The sequence below is a fragment of the Nomascus leucogenys genome, chromosome 21 (genome assembly GCF_006542625.1).
Source record: "Nomascus leucogenys isolate Asia chromosome 21, Asia_NLE_v1, whole genome shotgun sequence".
Lineage (NCBI taxonomy): Eukaryota > Metazoa > Chordata > Mammalia > Primates > Hylobatidae > Nomascus > Nomascus leucogenys.
The window spans coordinates 62,946,844-62,963,692 of NC_044401.1; the positions used below are offsets into that span (position 1 = coordinate 62,946,844).

General features: G+C 35.3%; 1 protein-coding gene across 5 annotated transcripts in view; it reads right to left on the minus strand.

The window, feature by feature from the left end:
- The window catches only part of CNTN4 (contactin 4), a 995,624-nt gene that overhangs the window by 824,691 nt on the left and 154,084 nt on the right, over positions 1-16,849 (minus strand). For 4 of the 5 annotated variants that reach the window (XM_030801547.1, XM_030801549.1, XM_030801548.1 and 1 more), the window contains exon 2: positions 10,336-10,420. The exons of the other annotated variant lie outside the window; for it this stretch is intronic. The gene's annotated coding sequence lies outside the window, so the exon portion shown is untranslated. The remainder of the gene's footprint in view (positions 1-10,335; positions 10,421-16,849) is intronic. 5 annotated transcript variants of the gene reach the window in all.

Sequence of the window (16,849 nt, forward strand, 5' to 3'; positions counted from 1 at the left end):
AGAGAGAAAGTTATATCCTATGTTGATATTTTTGAAAATAATTCCCATGCCTACCTCAAGATGCAGGGCTTTGGGAACATACTTAACCCTAAGGAGATATAACAGGACATGACAGGGCACTTTGATAGGGCTCCATCAGTCCCCTGACACGATCTAAGCCCCTTAGGTCCAAGTCCCTTTATAACTGATGGGACTGTAATTCCAGTGGTTTCCTTTGATTTGACCATGCCATATTACAAAAGCAGTATCTGAGAGTCCAATCACCACCTAATGTCCAGGGCAAGAGAGTGGTTAAAAAAAAAAAAAAAAGGGCTCTAGTGTTTCTGATACCCTTACAATGCTCCTTCCAATAAATGAGAAACTATAAGTAATCATTTAATTGCAATAATCACAATAATCATACAGTGAATAATTATCAATACAATTGTCAAGTTGAGGGGCTCAAATATGCCTATGGAAAAATACTCAACCTCAATAATCAAATAAAAGTAAGTTAACAGAATAACGAGGTTTTTATTTTAAAATTCAACTGGAAATATTCTCATATCTTTTGGTAGGGTAAATTGGTATGCACAAAGATATTTATCATAGTGTAACTTTAATGTACAAATTGTAAGACAAACAAAATACACATCTCCATCAGTAAGTGATTGCTGTATCTCTATTCAACGACTTGAAACTTTAGGACAATGATGAGGGTCAACATGTAGTTCAATATATTATTGAGTGAAAACAGGTAGATATTATAAACTCCATTTAGGAAAATTAGAGAAATGGTGCATATAAAAATTCATAAATAAATATGTGGAGTAAATTTTTGTTAAAAATCTTAGTAAGGCCATTTTAAGAAAGTGGGATTGTGGACGATTTTAATCATCTTTACGTATTTTTCTATTTTGCTTGTAACAGCTACAGTAGTAAGCTTTATTACTGTTATAATCAGAAAAAAAACTTGTAATTTTCATTTTGGAAAATGTTAAAGCCAAATCAAGGAAGTACTCATTAGAATTTATCACAGGATTATAATATTTTAATAATATTTTTCATGATTATAAAATTATTTAATGATTGCAAATTTAGAATCATACTGAAATACTGTTTTACAACCTGCTAACCTGTTTTTTTACTTGACATCTTGTGAACATGTTTCCATATTTCCAAATATTCTTCACAACACATGATTTTACTAACATTTTAGTATTCATTGCGTAATCTCTTGGTCCCTTAACATTTAAATTCTGATATAGAAAGTAATGACATAACATGATTCTGGATTACAAAAAGGTGTTTATTGATGAATAAATCTCAGATGTCAATATAAGGTTAGGGTTCTCAAGTCAGAGATAGTTGCCTCATAATTCTTAACCTCCAATAACATTCTTAGCCTCCAATAAATTCTTTAGTTGGGGACCCCACCAGCTGTTTCAGCTGTAGAATATCAGTGACCACACCCAGAAGCACTGATATAACCCAGGTAATCTAGGAAGGAAAGTCTCAATTGGCTGTTTTCTTGGCTATTTATATAACCAATACTTTCCTTATTAAAATAACAATGATAAGTAATTACATAGAACATTAAAAATGTGAATCCATTTCTTTTTTATAATAAACCTATGATGTAGGTGCTATTATTATCCCTATTTAACAAATGAAGAAATGGAAGCAAAGAGAGGTTATATAGCTAGAGAAAGATAATACAGCAGGTTACTACGGAGACAGAAATTGAATCCATGTTCTTATCTTTAAAATAATAAGCACATTCACAAAATTTGAGGTTCATTCAAGAACATATTCTTACTTTTCAGAAGATCCAAGATTACAGCCCAGCTGTAAACATGTATTCTTTCCATTACACTCCACTCTGTCCTAGTAACAATAACAAAATGATCTTTGTGGAGTAGCAACAACAAAATGATCTGTTGTTCATTTTGTTATTTAATTCAAGGGGCAGAGAAAGGACATCACATTTGTCCCTGTTTCTGGAGGCAGTTAATTCTAAAGAGTTTTATTATATAGAGACACCAAACCGTTTACAGAAACAGCATGATACTTCGTTTTCTACCATCTATATTCTGCCTGCTACTGTCACCAAAAGCAGAGAGGTCCCTAAGTTCATAAGAAGTGGTCTAATTAATATTCAGATTTATACAAAGAAAAATAGAGATGTTCAATTTCAGAGATAGTTCTTTAGGAGGGAACAGGTACCAACTGACCACAGCCTGCATGCCTGTGAACTAACACTTCACATAGGTAATAATTATTGATTTGCATACTAAACAACTGCACATCAGGAGGCAGCTGAACTGTAAGAAATGAGTGGAATAGAATGAACTAAGCCATGGCCTGCCCCTCCCAGGACCCTCCAAAGGAATGTAATTTATTCTGGGTCCTCCTGAGCTCCATTTTCTGTCACGCTAGCCTTCAGTCTTCCTTAAGCAAACCTCATGGTTCCAGCTAGAAAACAACAACACTGAACAATATTTTCCCCCCTCCCTGTCATCATGTCTGTAAGCAAGTAGACACAGAGCATATTAACAGATATTTTAGGCAATTTGCAAAATCTCTCTGAGAATGAAGGAAAGTAGGGCCCCACAGGTCATAACAAGTACTCCTGTCCATCCCCACACTTAAAGCCAAGTGATGTATTAACATAAGGCAATACCATATATATATACATATTAACTCTCTGTGCCTCTAACTGTCTAAGAACAACCTTACTCCCCCCTTCCCCAATGCACACACTTTAAACTGGCTGTCAGGTACTAGGCTTAGTACCTGGGTGACAAAATAATCGTACACCAAATCTCCTGTATATGTATCGTTGAACCTAAAATAAAAGTTAAAGTAAATAAATAAATAAACTGGCTATAACAGTTAATGGTGGTGGGGCGGGGGTGGGAACTAGTAGTCCTGAATGCAAAGCTCTACTACAAACTATCTTTCCATCTACAAAAGTCAATTAACTACTGAGTTTCATTTCATCGTTTTTTATAAATAAGGTTATAGACTCTATAATCCATCAGGTCTCTTTTCTCCAAAATGATAGTTTTAATATAATCTATTACATCATACACATAGTTATACTTAATCAATTTCAGAACCCTGACAAAGAAAGGTGTACTTCTTTGCAGGACCTCATTGTATCATGATCTCCCATACCATTCCTAAGTGATTTCTTAAGGCAACTTGAAAAGGTGACATCAAAATCCTGAAGTATTTACAGCCATCGAAATGATTCCTTTGATGTTCTTCTGAGACATTAAAAAGGCGCCATTTCCTGTCTGTCATTCTTAGTCTGGTAAACTAATCAGTACCCAGCACCCAGCATGTCTTAGGCTCTGGGACAGTGAACAAAGCAGCCATTTAGAGATGCTGAAATGCGTACTGTGAAATTACCAAACTGTGGAAATTCATCCAGGAGAACATATCTTATTTCAAGAATATAAATGAATTAATCAGTAAGCATGCCACCCACATACCAGAAACATCCCTGATTAAATTTAATGTAGTGAATTTGTGCAATCACCACCAAACTAACCATTGATTAAACAAAGGCCTCTGAGTACTAATTCTGTTAATGTACAGTTTATTTCTGCTCTCCTTTGAAGGGTACACCTTTGAAAACTTTGCCAATTTTGGGGACACATCCACATTTGAAATTCAGTCTGGGTTTATTTCTCAAGGAGGCCCATTTCTTTTACAGGCAGTGCAACTAATGCATCAGACATTTAGACAGATGCCTATTTGGTTAATCTGTCATAGTGGCACTAAGAATTCCCTGCTACCTTGTGGATCGGCAGAGAAACCTATTTAGCGCAAGATAAGCAGCCACCTCATTTCTTCTCCCCACATATAAAAAAAGGAGGAGAAACTACCCCAGGCTACTTACTCTATAGACAAGAGTTCAAGAGTGAACTGCACCAAAGATTTCATTCTCATATATCTTACACGTTTTAACTTCAGACATTATGCTGTTTGCATGCAGGTGGCTGATAAAGAAGGTAAGGCAGTTGCATACCATGTTATAAAAAACTTTGATTCTCCAAGAGTGGTTCTTTATTTTATTCTCTTGATTGATAGATAAATAGATGATATATAGGTAGGTAGGCAGGTAGACAGATAGACAGACAGACAGAAATAGAGATATATCACAGTAACTAGGACTTCGTCTATCTTAAAAAATCCACTTACAGAGACTGAGACTATAGTTTAACAATAGCATACCCTGCATTTACTGAGCTAATACTATGTAACAGATACTACTAATATAATAAAAGAATCAAATTCCTGCTCCCAAGGAGCTTAAAATTTAAGTTTTGGCAGTACCTGGGGTATAACACCTCCGGACTGAAAATGTTGCCCCTGGTAATTTTTCAGGCTCTCGTTATAATTCCTGAGAAGTCACATTCATGTAAACACTAGATATTGAAAAGCATATTTTTAGACTTAAAACTGAGCATGAAATCTATAATTCTGATCCATAATAACATATAGGTTTGCTCTCTCAAGTCAAAGCATGAGAATGCAAAGAAAGGGAACCCCTCCCTCACCGTAAGAGGCCAAACTAATGTTCTCTTAGTCTTACAGAATAGTCCTACTTGTATCACCGAACAGCTATTTAAATGCACATTTAATTGTGCTACGATGCCTAGCAAAGTATATTGAGCAGATAGTAAATGCTTAACATATGTTAGTAAAACATCTTCAGGTCAAAAACATTGACTGCTCTTTCTCACAGCCCACATCCATTCCATGATCAATTCCTATGAACCACACCTTCTATCTACTGCTGCCATATATCCAGAATATGATCACTTCTCATTACTTCCATCACTATAACCCTGGTGTAAAAGTCAACAGGTTCCATAGGAAATTATTACAATATGAAAATATTTAAGGACTGTTATATAAAGACGAAAAGCCTGTTATATATATGATGAAAAGATGGAAAGTTCCCTGTGACTCTTGGTGGTAGAATCAAAACCAATAAAGTGTCATTTTTTCAAGTTACATAAGAAAACCCAATATTCTTTGACAATAGGCTACTTTAAGAAGCAATGGGTGTTTTCAAGTAGCTGTATAAGAAAGTTTTAGAGGGGAATTAGCATGGTCAACCAAAAATGGGAAAAGGAGAGGAAATAGCTTAGAAGATATTGCTCCATCCAATCCTGCAATTCTATGCTTTCAAATTGTCACTTTCTTATAAAGTTCATGAGTCACAGATGAGATATGATTGTCATGTATAACAGACATGACATGTTTATAATACTGTAGAACCATGAAACAATATCCTATTAGAAATTGGAATGCAATTCAAATATTCCTTTCATTCCAAATGAATCTCTCCTGCTTTGATTTGTATACATCATTTCAGGATTTCAAAAACCAGCTGTGAAATTGCTGATTTGTCTGCAGTATGAATTTCTTTGTTAGGAAAGAAAATGGCTCTTTGAAATAGTGTTCTTCCTATGAGAAGAGGAGATATTTATGCTTGTTTTCCAAACACACACAGGTCAATTCAAAGGGAACGTACTTATTCCTTGAGTAAAAAGCAGTATCACCCTAGGAACTGGTTCTTTCAGTGGCTGACATTAAATTTCTACACACCACAGTCGTAAGTTGGCACAGAAGCCAGGAAAGGAGGTGAATGCTATCTTTCCGACACAGGAAAAGTTCACTCATTAGAAGTTCTTTACATATTTGAAAGGAAAATTCCCCTGGCACCATCTTTCTTTCTTTACAAGACATAACTATGCCAAAAAATGCATTTAATTCTTAATTTGATTCCCTGTAAAATTATATAAAAATAAGCTGAATCACAGTAATGTTTGCTCATATTTGAAGAGCAATAAAAATAACTTTTGCAATTTTGTCACTGGTTTTAGTATTGGAGAAGCCATACTCCTTAGATGTCTAAAAATTCCAAGCCAAGCAAACCAACTGCTTGACTGTGGTGGCAGCTGCTATTCTGCTGTTGACTGTCACCTTCCCAGAACTCTTCAGAGATCCTTCTGAGACGACTCCAATATTGTGGTATTTCTAAAATGCTCAGAATAGCAATGCTGTTCCCTACCAATGAATTGGTTTGCATAGAAGACATTATAAATTCTTCAATGGCAGGGCTCAATAAATGTAACTTTTAATTAATTTGATCCTAGTCCATTAAGGCTCCTTGTCTCAGATATACAGGCACCTCAATCACAGCTAACAGCCCTTACTTAAAAATCCCCCAACAGGACCAAATCTCCAACTTGTTGGGGGGAGATTTGATTTTTAGGAAGAGTTAAAAAGTTATCAGAGCAAGATAACTTCTCTGAGAAATGAAGAAAAGTAGGTTTAAAGAGAAAAATTAGTCGTAAAGAGAATTATTTCCATAGGTGTTTGAACCTTAAGTCTGAGACTCATTTTTAAGGAGAAATCCAAAACATGACTTCATAAATGGTTAAAGAAGTCACTATAAGAAAAACAACACTTGTGCATGAAATAAAATTCAACAGCCCTCATGATGAAAACTGTCAACAAAATGGGTATAGAAGGAATATTCCTCAACATGATTATATGGTCATATATGACAAACTCACAGCTAACACCATACTGAATGGGGTAAAATTGAAAGCCTTCCCAGTAAGATCTAGAACAAGACAAAGACGCCCACATTCACCACTTTCATTCAGCTCAGTACTGGCAGTCCTAGTCAGAGCTGTTAGGAAAGAAAAAGAAAGAAAAGGAATCCAAATTGAAAAGCAAGTCAAATTATTCTTATTTTCAGATGATATGATTTTTTATTTTAGGAAATCTAAAGACTCCATGAAAAACTCTTAAATCTGATACACAAATTCAACAAAGTTGCAGAATACAAAATCAACATACAAAAATCAGTAGTGTGTCAGTACACTAGCAGAGATCAACCTGAAAAAGAAATCAAGAAAGAAATCCTATTTACAATAGCTACAAAAAAATTCTAGGAATACATTTAACCAAAGACATGGAAGATCTCCACACACACAAAAAATAAAACACTGATGAAGGAAACGGAAAAGAACATTAAAAATGAAGAAATATCCCATGTTCATGAATTAGAAGCATTAATATTGCTAAAATATTTATACTATCCAAAGCAATCTATAGACTGATTGCAATCCTTATCAAAATACCAATGACATCCTTTACAAAAATGGAAAATACAATCCTAAAATTTCTATAAAACCACAAAAGACTCTGAATGATTAAAGCAATTCTGAGCAAAAAGAATAAAGCTGGAGACAGAGGCATCATACTATGTGATTTCAAATTATATTACAAAGACATAGTAACACAAACAACATGATACTGGCATAAAAACAGACACATGGACCAATGGAACGAAACAGAGAACTGAGAAATAAATCCATGTACTTACAGCCAACTCATTTTTAGCAAAAGCTCCAAAAGCATGCATTCTCATTTAAAAATGGTTCTGACACAATGTGCAATTGCAAAAATATGGAACCAGCCCAAATGCTTATCACTCAACGAGTGGATAAAGAAAATATGTTACATACACCATGGGATATTACTTAACCATAAAAAGGAACGAAATAATTGCATTCACAGCAACCTGGATGGAAATGGAGACTATTATTCTATGTGAAGTAATTCAGAAATGGAAAACCAAACATGGTATGTTCTCACTCATAAGTGAGAGGTAAGCTATGGGGGCACAAAGGTATAAGAATGATATAATGGACTGGGGAATCAAGAAAGGGTGCCAGTAGGGTGAGGGATGAAAGATTACACATTGGATATAGTGTACACTGCCTGGGTGATGGGGGCACCAAAGTCTCAGAAATCAACACTAAAGAACTTATTCATGTAACAAAATACCACCTGTTCCCCCAAAACCTACTGAAATGAAAAATAAATTTAAAAAATGATGTTGGGAAAACTGAACATCTATATACAGGAGAATGAAACTACATTCTCATCTTTCACCTTACAAAAAATTAACTCAAAATGGATTAAACACTTAAATGTAAGACCTGAAACTATGAAACTACCAGAGGAAATGATACAGAACATTGGTCTCAAAAAAGATTTTTGGGGTAAGGCTCAAAAGCACAGGCAACAAAAACAAAAAAAATAAAAATAGACAAATTGGATTGCACGAAGCTACATTAAGCTTTTTAAGCTTCTGCACTGCAAACAATTAACAAAGTGAAGAGACAACCTACAAAATGGGAGAAAATACTTGCAAACTTTCCATATGAAAAGAGATTAATCACCAGAACACATGAGAAACCCAAACAACTCAATAGCAAAAACAAATAATGTCATTAAAAAATAGGCAAAGGACCCAAATAGACATTTTTTAAAAGAAGACAAACAAATGGCCAATGGGTATATTAAAAAATTTTCAATATCACTAACCATCAAGAAAAGTACAAGTAAAAAACAGTAAGAAATAACCTCACCCCACTTAGAATAGCTATTATCAAAAAGACAAAAAATAACACATACTGACAAGAATGCAGAGAAAGGGGAAAGCTTATACACTGTTTGTGAAAATGTAAAAGTAGCACAGCCAGCATGGAAAAAAGTAAGCAGTTTTCTCAAAAAACTACAAATAGAATTACCATATGATACAGCAATGTCACTGCTAGGTGTATATCCAAAAGAAAGAAAATCAGTATATGGAAGAGATATCTGCACTGCCATGTTTACTGCAGCACTATTCATAATAGCCAAGATATGGAATTAATCTTCGTGTCAATCAAGAAATGAATGGATAGATAAAATATGGTATAGATACACACAATGGAATATTATTTGGCCACAAAACAGAATGAAATTCTGTCATTTGCTCAACTGGAGGTCATTATGTTAAGTGAAATAAGCCAGGCACAAAAAGACAACACGTATTTTCACTTATATATGAGAATTTAAAAAGTAGATTTCATGGAGATAGAGAGTAGGATGATGGTTACCAGAGGCTTGGAAAGGAAAGGAGAAGCATATGAAGAGAAGCTGGTTAAAGGGCACAAAAATATAGTCAGATGGAAGAAATAAGTTCTAATATTTAACTCTACAATAGGGAAATTATAATTAAAATAATTTATTGTATATTTGAAAATAGCTAGAAGAGAAGATTTGCAGTATTCCCAACACAAAGAAAAAATAAATGTTTGAGGTAATAGATATCCCAGTTACTCTAATTTGATCATTACTACACTGTATACAGATATCAAAATATCATATGCACTCCAAAAATATGTAAAACTATTATATATCAATTTAAGATTTTTAATTAAAGAAAGAAAAATGATACTTTAATGAATCAGCATATATGCTCAGTGATTATTGAATGAATAAAGAATAGTTGGGTGCATTTGTTTTAAAATGTAAAAAATCAGTCTCATTTTGAGTCATATTTCACATGATAAAAATACCATCTCTCCATGTATATTTTCAGGGAATATTTATTCATTATTTTTGTGCCACCTTTAAGAGCTGACAGCAGAATATTTTTTATTATACACAGTCCTTGCCCACATGTAGTTCACAATCTACCCAGCAACAGTGTTTTAAAATATAGGATATATTAAAATTAATGTTTGAGAGCAAAATACTGCTAATTTTTCTCTTCTTAGAAGACATAAATTTTAGCTGGACACATGGCCACAAGAAAAAGGACTGTATCTTCCAGTCTTTTTTGCAGCCACACATGGCCATCTGACTAAGCACTGATCCATAGGATTAACCAGCGCAGTCGTACCGCAACTACTGGGAACTTTCCTTACAAGGAAATAATTGTACCTTTTCACATTCTGCTTGGAATGTGACTATAACACATCGTCCTTATGCTCCATCTGCATCATAAGGACAAAAGCTATGTCTGACAAATCCTGGATCCCTGACATAAAGGAACACTACAGCAGCTTTGGAGTGCCTATGTCGAGTTTTAATTCAAAGAGAAAAATATAGCTGTATCTCATTTAAGCTCCTGATCTTATGAATTTTCTGTTTCTTGCAGCCAAGTCTAACCCTAACTAAGTATAGTATAAAAAAAAGTGTTATTTAAAGTCATCTTGAGTCTGATAGGATAGTTACCAGTTAACAGTTCTGGAGGGAAAATGCATTATTTGCAGAAAAAAAAAAAACATGGAACAGCAAGTTTATATCACATCTTTGTGTATCTCACATTTGTGAACCTCAAAAATCCACTGGGCAGAAAAAGGACAGATGGTAAATTATCAAGCTACATACAAGAACAAGGCACAGAGAGATTATAAGACAGGCCCGAGCTTATAAAATCCACTCTTCTTTTTAGTGAGAACCTACATGGACTGTTTGCCTTACCTCAGCATGAGAGCGTTTATTCCCTTAAGTAAAGTTGCGAAAAAGTCCAAGTGGGCTCTGGCAGTGTTTCATCAGTTAGCGAAGTCTGCAGTAGAGAAATAATATGAAAAAAAAGAAAGAAAGGAAGAAATGCTTTTTGTTCTCTGAATTCTATGATGCAGATAAAGTTGGAAAGAAAGGAGAAATTATCTGGAAAAATTGGTCCAGTTGGAGATACAGAGCAGAAAATGGAAGACGCATTTTAGATATCTCCTCTCATTACTTTATATATTGTGAGTTTTCCATAAATGGAAAGTGTTGTACAGAAGGGTTTAGAAATATATTTGCAATTTTCACATTAAAAGTGAAGGGAAACATACAGGGAATAAGAACAGGGCAAACTCTGAATCTGGCTGAGGAAAAAAAAAATCCATTTTACCAGCTAAGAAAAGCCTGGGTAATAAGTAGAGACAATGTGATTTGTGAGGCAAGTTGCAAAAAGGCACTGAAGATGGGAGAGGGAAAACAAAAGGAAGATGACAGCATTTGGGGACTTATTGGGCAACAATAAAATCGCTTTCAACATGCGTCCCACACACAGATACTCAGGCAGATTTATTTGATCAGTTCTGACAATAATAAAAAGTAGTACAAATGGAAGGTGCCCAGCCATTCTCAAGGTAAACAGCTCTGTCTGAAAATTCAACATCTAGCTTCCACATCTGGGCAATACTCCACTTACAGGAAAGCACAATGAAGCAAGTGGGCCTTCACTATTCCATAGAATTTTAGAACCGTTTCAAACTGAAATTCTGCAGCCTGGAATAGTTGGTGTTGATAGTTAATGGTTGATGCAGAAGTTTCTATTCCAGATGGCAAATGTAGCAGGTTACATTAAAATAAAATAGTAGAAAGTTATTAACACAGAGAATGCTCACATCCTTCTTCTAGAGAGCTTTCTCAAAGCCCCATCACCAAAGCCTATCACATAAATAATGTATAAGATGTTATTTAATAACATCCTATATATGAATGCCAGCTGGCTGGACAATAAGAGCACATGCAGTAACATATCCATGCCATTAAGACAAGGATATCTCATGGGACTTTGAGAATTTTACTCCGTAAGTAATAGAGAAACCAACATGTATGACATTGTTCTAAATTTAATTGGCATGTTCTATGATTTCAGTTCAACAAAACAAATACAGTATAAACGCTATAACAACTTTGAGTAACTATATAACACCAAATACCACAAATAAGAATAGTACGCAATAAACTACGTGGGAAAAAAATTAGGAATTTTTCTACCTCCAAATATGATGTGTTCATTTATTTTGACAATTGCAATTTAGTTTTAATTATTCATCATATGGTAGTGAATATGCTGCACAGTATTTCATAAAGAAATGAAAACTTAGGCCTGGTGCAGTGGCTCACACCTCTAATTACAGCACTTTGGGAGGCTGAGGCAGGCAGATCATTGGAGGTCAGGAGTTTGAGACCAGCCTGGCCAACATGGTGAAACCTCGTCTCTACTTAAAAAATGCAAAAAATTAGCCAAGTGTGGCAGCGGGCGCCTGTAATCCCAGCTACTCAGGAGGCTGATGCAGGAGAATCACTGGCAACTCGGAGGCAGAGGTTACAGTGAGCCAAGATCTCACCACTGCACTCCAGTCTGAGTGACAGAAAGTGAGACTCTATCTGAAAAAATGAATTAATTAATTAAATAAAAAGAAGAGAAAAAGAAAACTTAAATCTGTAACGGGAAGTTCTATTAGCAGGCAACATTGTATTAAATATTTGCTTGGAATAATGCAAAAGCAAGAAATTCATAGCAGGAATCCATATGAGTGAGCTTTCACAAGACTGTAACAGGAGACAGCCAACTCTAGTCCTTAAATTTCTTTAAGTTCTTTGTAGATTCTGGGTATTAGCCCTTTGTCAGATGGATAGATTGCAAAAATTTTCTCTCATACTGTAAGTTGCCTGTTCATTCTGATGATAGTTTCTTTTGCTGTGAGGAAGCTCTTTAGTTTAATTAGATCCATTTGTCAATCTTGGCTTTTGTTGCCATTGCTTTTGGTGTTTTAGTCATGAAGTCTTTGCCCATGCCTATGTCCTAAATGGTATTGCCTAGGCTTTATTCTGTGGTTTTTATGGTTTTAGGTCTTAGGTTTAAGTCTTTAATCCAGCTTTAGTTAATTTTTGTATAAGGTGTAAGGTAGGTTTCCAGTTTCAGTTTTCTGCCTACGGCTAGCCAATTTTCTCAACACCATTTATTAAACAGGGAATCTTCTTTCCATTGCTTGTTTTTCTCACATTACAAAGATCAGATGGGTGTAGATGTGAGGCATTATTTCTGAGGCCTCTGTTCTGTTCCATTGGTCTATATATCTGTTTTGGTACCAGTACCACGCTTTTTTGGTTACTGTAGCCTTGTTGTATAGTTTGAGATCAGGTAGCCTGACGCCTCCAGCCTTGTTCTTTTTGCTTATGATTGTCTTGGCTATACAGGCTCTTTTTTGGTTCCATACAAAATTTAAAGTAGTTTTTTCTATTTCTGTGAAGAAAGTCAATGGTGTCTTGATGGGGATAGCACTGAATCTGTAAATTACTTTTACAGTATGGCCATCTTCATGATATTGATTCTTCCTATCCATGAGCACAGAATGCTTTTCCATTTGTTTGTGTCCTCTGTTATTTCCTTGAGCAGTGGTTTGTGGTTCTCCTTGAAGAGGTCCTTCACATCCCTTTTAAGTTGTATTCCTAGGTATTTTATTCTCTTCATAGCAATTGTGAATGGGAGTTCTCTCATGATTTGGCTCTCTGTCTATTGATTTGCATATGTTGAACCAGCCTTGCATCCCAGTGATGAAGCTGACTTGATCATGGTGGATAAGATTTTTGATGTGCTGCTGGATTCAGTTTGCCAGTATTTTACTGGTGATTTTCGCATCGATGCTCATCAGGGATACTGACCGGAAATTTTCTTTTTTTTGTTGTGCCTCTGCCAGGTTTTGGTATCAGGATGATGCTGACCTCATAAAATGAGTTAGGGAGGATTCCCTCTTTTTCTATTGTTTGGAATAGTTTCAGAAGGAATGGTACCAGGTCCTCTTTGTACCTCTGGTAGAATTCAGCTGTGAATCCATCTGGTCCTGGACTTTTTTTGGTTGGTAGGCTATTAATTACTGTCTCAATTTCAGAACTTTTTATTGGTCTATTCAGAGATTTGACTTCTTCCTGGTTTAGTCTTGGGAGGGTGTATATGTCCAGGAATTTATATATTTCTTCCAGATTTTCTAGTTTATTTGCCTAGAGGTGTTTATAGGATTCTCTGATGGTAGTATGCATTTCTGTGGGATCAGTGGTGATATCCCCTTTATCATTTTTTATTCTGTCTAATTGATACTTCTCTGTTTTCTTCTTTATTAGTCTAGCTAGCAGTCTATCTATTTTGCTAATCTTTTCAAAAATCCACCTCCTGGATTAATTGATTTTTTTGAAGGGTTTTTCATGTCTCTGTCTCCTTCAGTTCTGCTCTGATCTTAGTTATTTTTTGTCTCCTGCTAGCTTTTGAATTTGTTTGCTTTTGCTTCTCTGGTTCTTTTAACTGTGATGTTAGACTGTCAATTTTAGATCTTTCCTGCTTTCTCTTGTGGGCACTTAGTGCTATAAATTTCCCTCTAAACACTGCTTTAAATGTGTCCCAGAAATTCTGGTACACAAGTGTCTTTGTTCTCATTGGTTTCAAAGAACTTATTTATTTCTTTCTTAATTTTGTTATTTACCCAGTAGTCATTCAGGAGCAGGTTGTTCAGTTTCCATGTAGTTGTGTGGTTTTGATTGAGTTTCTTAATCCTGAGTTCCAATTTGATTGCACTGTGGTCTGAGAGACTGTTTGTCATGATTTCTGCTCTTTTGCAATTGCTGAGGAGAGTTTTACTTCCAATTATGTGGTCAATCTTAGAATAAGTGTAATGTGGTGCTAAGAAAAATGTATATTCTGTGGATTTGGGTTGGAGAGTTCTGTGGATGTCTATTAGATTCACATGGTTCAGAGCTGAGTTCAAGTACTGAATATCCTTGTTAATTTTCTGTCTCATTGATCTGTCTAATATTGACAATGGGGTGTTAAAGTCTCCCACTATTACTGTGTAAGAGTCTAAGTCTCTTTGCAGGTCTCTAAGAACTTGCTTTATGAATCCAGCATGGTTACTGGTACCAAAACAGATATATAGACCAATGGAATAGGACAGAGGCTTCAGAAATAATGCCACACATCTACACCCATCTGATCTTTGAATAACCTGACAGAAACAAGCAAGGGAGAAAGGATTCCCTACTTAATAAGTGGTGTTGGGAAAACTGGCTAGCCATAGGCAGAAAACAGAAACTGGAAACCTACCTTACACCTTATACAAAAATTAACTACAGCTGGATTAAAGACTTAAACCTAAGACCTAAAACCATAAAAACCACAGAAGAAAGCCTAGGCAATACCATTTAGGACATAGGCATGGGCAAAGACTTCATGACTAAAACACCAAAAGCAATGGCAACAAAAGCCAAGATGGACAAATGTGATTTAATTAAACTAAAGAGATTTCTCACAGCAAAAGAAACTATCATCAGAATGAACAGGCAACGTATAGAATGTGAGAAAATTTCTGCAATCCATCCGTCTGACAAAGGGCTAATATCCAGAATCTACAAGGAATTTAAAGAAATTTACAAGAAAAAAACAAACAATCCCATAAAAAAATGGGCAAATGATATGAACAGACACTTCTCAAAAGAAGACATTTATGCAGCCAAGAAACATATGAAAAAACGCTCATCATCCTTGGTCATTAGAGAAATGCAAATCAAAACCACAATGAGATACCATCTCACGCCAGTTAGATCGGAGATCATTAAAAAGTCAGGAAACAACAAATGCTGGAGAGGATGTGGAGAAATAGGAACGCTTTTACACTGTTAGTGGGAGTGTAAATTAGTTCAACCATTGTGGAAGACAGTATGGCTATTCCTCAAGGATCTACAACCAGAAATACTGTTTGACCCAATAATCCCATTACTGGGTATATACCCAAATGATTACAAATTATTCCACTATAATGACACATGTGCATGTATTTTTATTGCAGTGCTGTTTACAATAACAAAGACTTGGAACCAACCCATATGCCCATCAATGACAGACTGGATAAAGAAAATGTGGCACATATACACCATGGAATACTACGCAGCCCTTAAAAAAGGATGAGCTCATGTCCTTTGCAGGGACATGGAAGAAGCTGGAAATCATCATTCTCAGCAAACTAACACAGGAACAGAAAACCCAACACCATATGTTCTCACTCATAAGTGGGAGTTGAACAATGAGAACACATGGACACAGGGAGGGAAACATCACACACCCGGGCCTGTAGGGGGGTGGAGGGCTAGGGGAGGGATAGCATTAGAAGAGAAATACCCAATGTAGATGATGGGTTGATGGGTACAGCACACCACCATGGCACGTGTATACCTATTTAACAAACCTGCATGTTCTGCACATGTATCCCAGAACTTAAAGTATAATAAACAAAAAAGAACTAATTTAAAAAAATCAGAAAGTAACAGGACACATATCAACTATGCAGAAATAATTGAAAATATTAAATTAATAAGAAATCTTGACCAGGTGTGGTGGCTCATGCCAGTAATACCAGCAATTTCGAAGGCTGAGGTGGGAGGATAAATTGAGTCTAGGAGGTTGAGGCTGCAGTGAGCCGAGATGGCACCACTGCCCTCCAGCCTGGGTGACACAGTGTGACTCTGTCTCAATAAAAAAAAAAAAAAAAAATGAAAAAGAAATCATGGCTCAATATGACCAAACTGATTCCAATAAAGAGGAGATTAGTAGTAGTAGTAGGAACTTATATTCTGTTTCAAGAAAATAATATAAGAAAAATTAGTCAGCAGAGCTTTTTAGGTGTTGAATTTACAAAAGGATAAAGTAAATTCTAGAATTATGGTATAAATCATGTGGCAGAATATTTGTTCGTTTTGTTTTGTTCACTAAAACAATGTGTTATAAATTTTTAATTCTGGTTTCAGCTCTCATAAATACCATACCATCAACTCCTATCAAAAATAAACCTTTTAAAAGGCTATAAGGCTACTTTTATGTGACATAAAGTCACTGTTTATTCTAATGGGCAGAAAAACAAGGTAGCAGGAATAGAAATCATTCACACACTTTGTAAAATGCTGACAAATGGACAAAGTTCTTCAATATGATTAGAATAATTACACAACACAAAGTAGACTGGGGATTTAGGATTATCTAGTTACCTTGACCAATTTCAATTCAATTGAAAAAAAAAATGAAACTACTAATTCTAGATTCCAAGAATGCTCTTTGGCTCCTAAGCTACTTGCAGTGGCCATTTATATTGCTGAAACTAATCATACAACTACTTAACATGGGTTTTTTCATTGTGCTTTGCATGTATTACCACTATTCTTTTGTGAATATAAT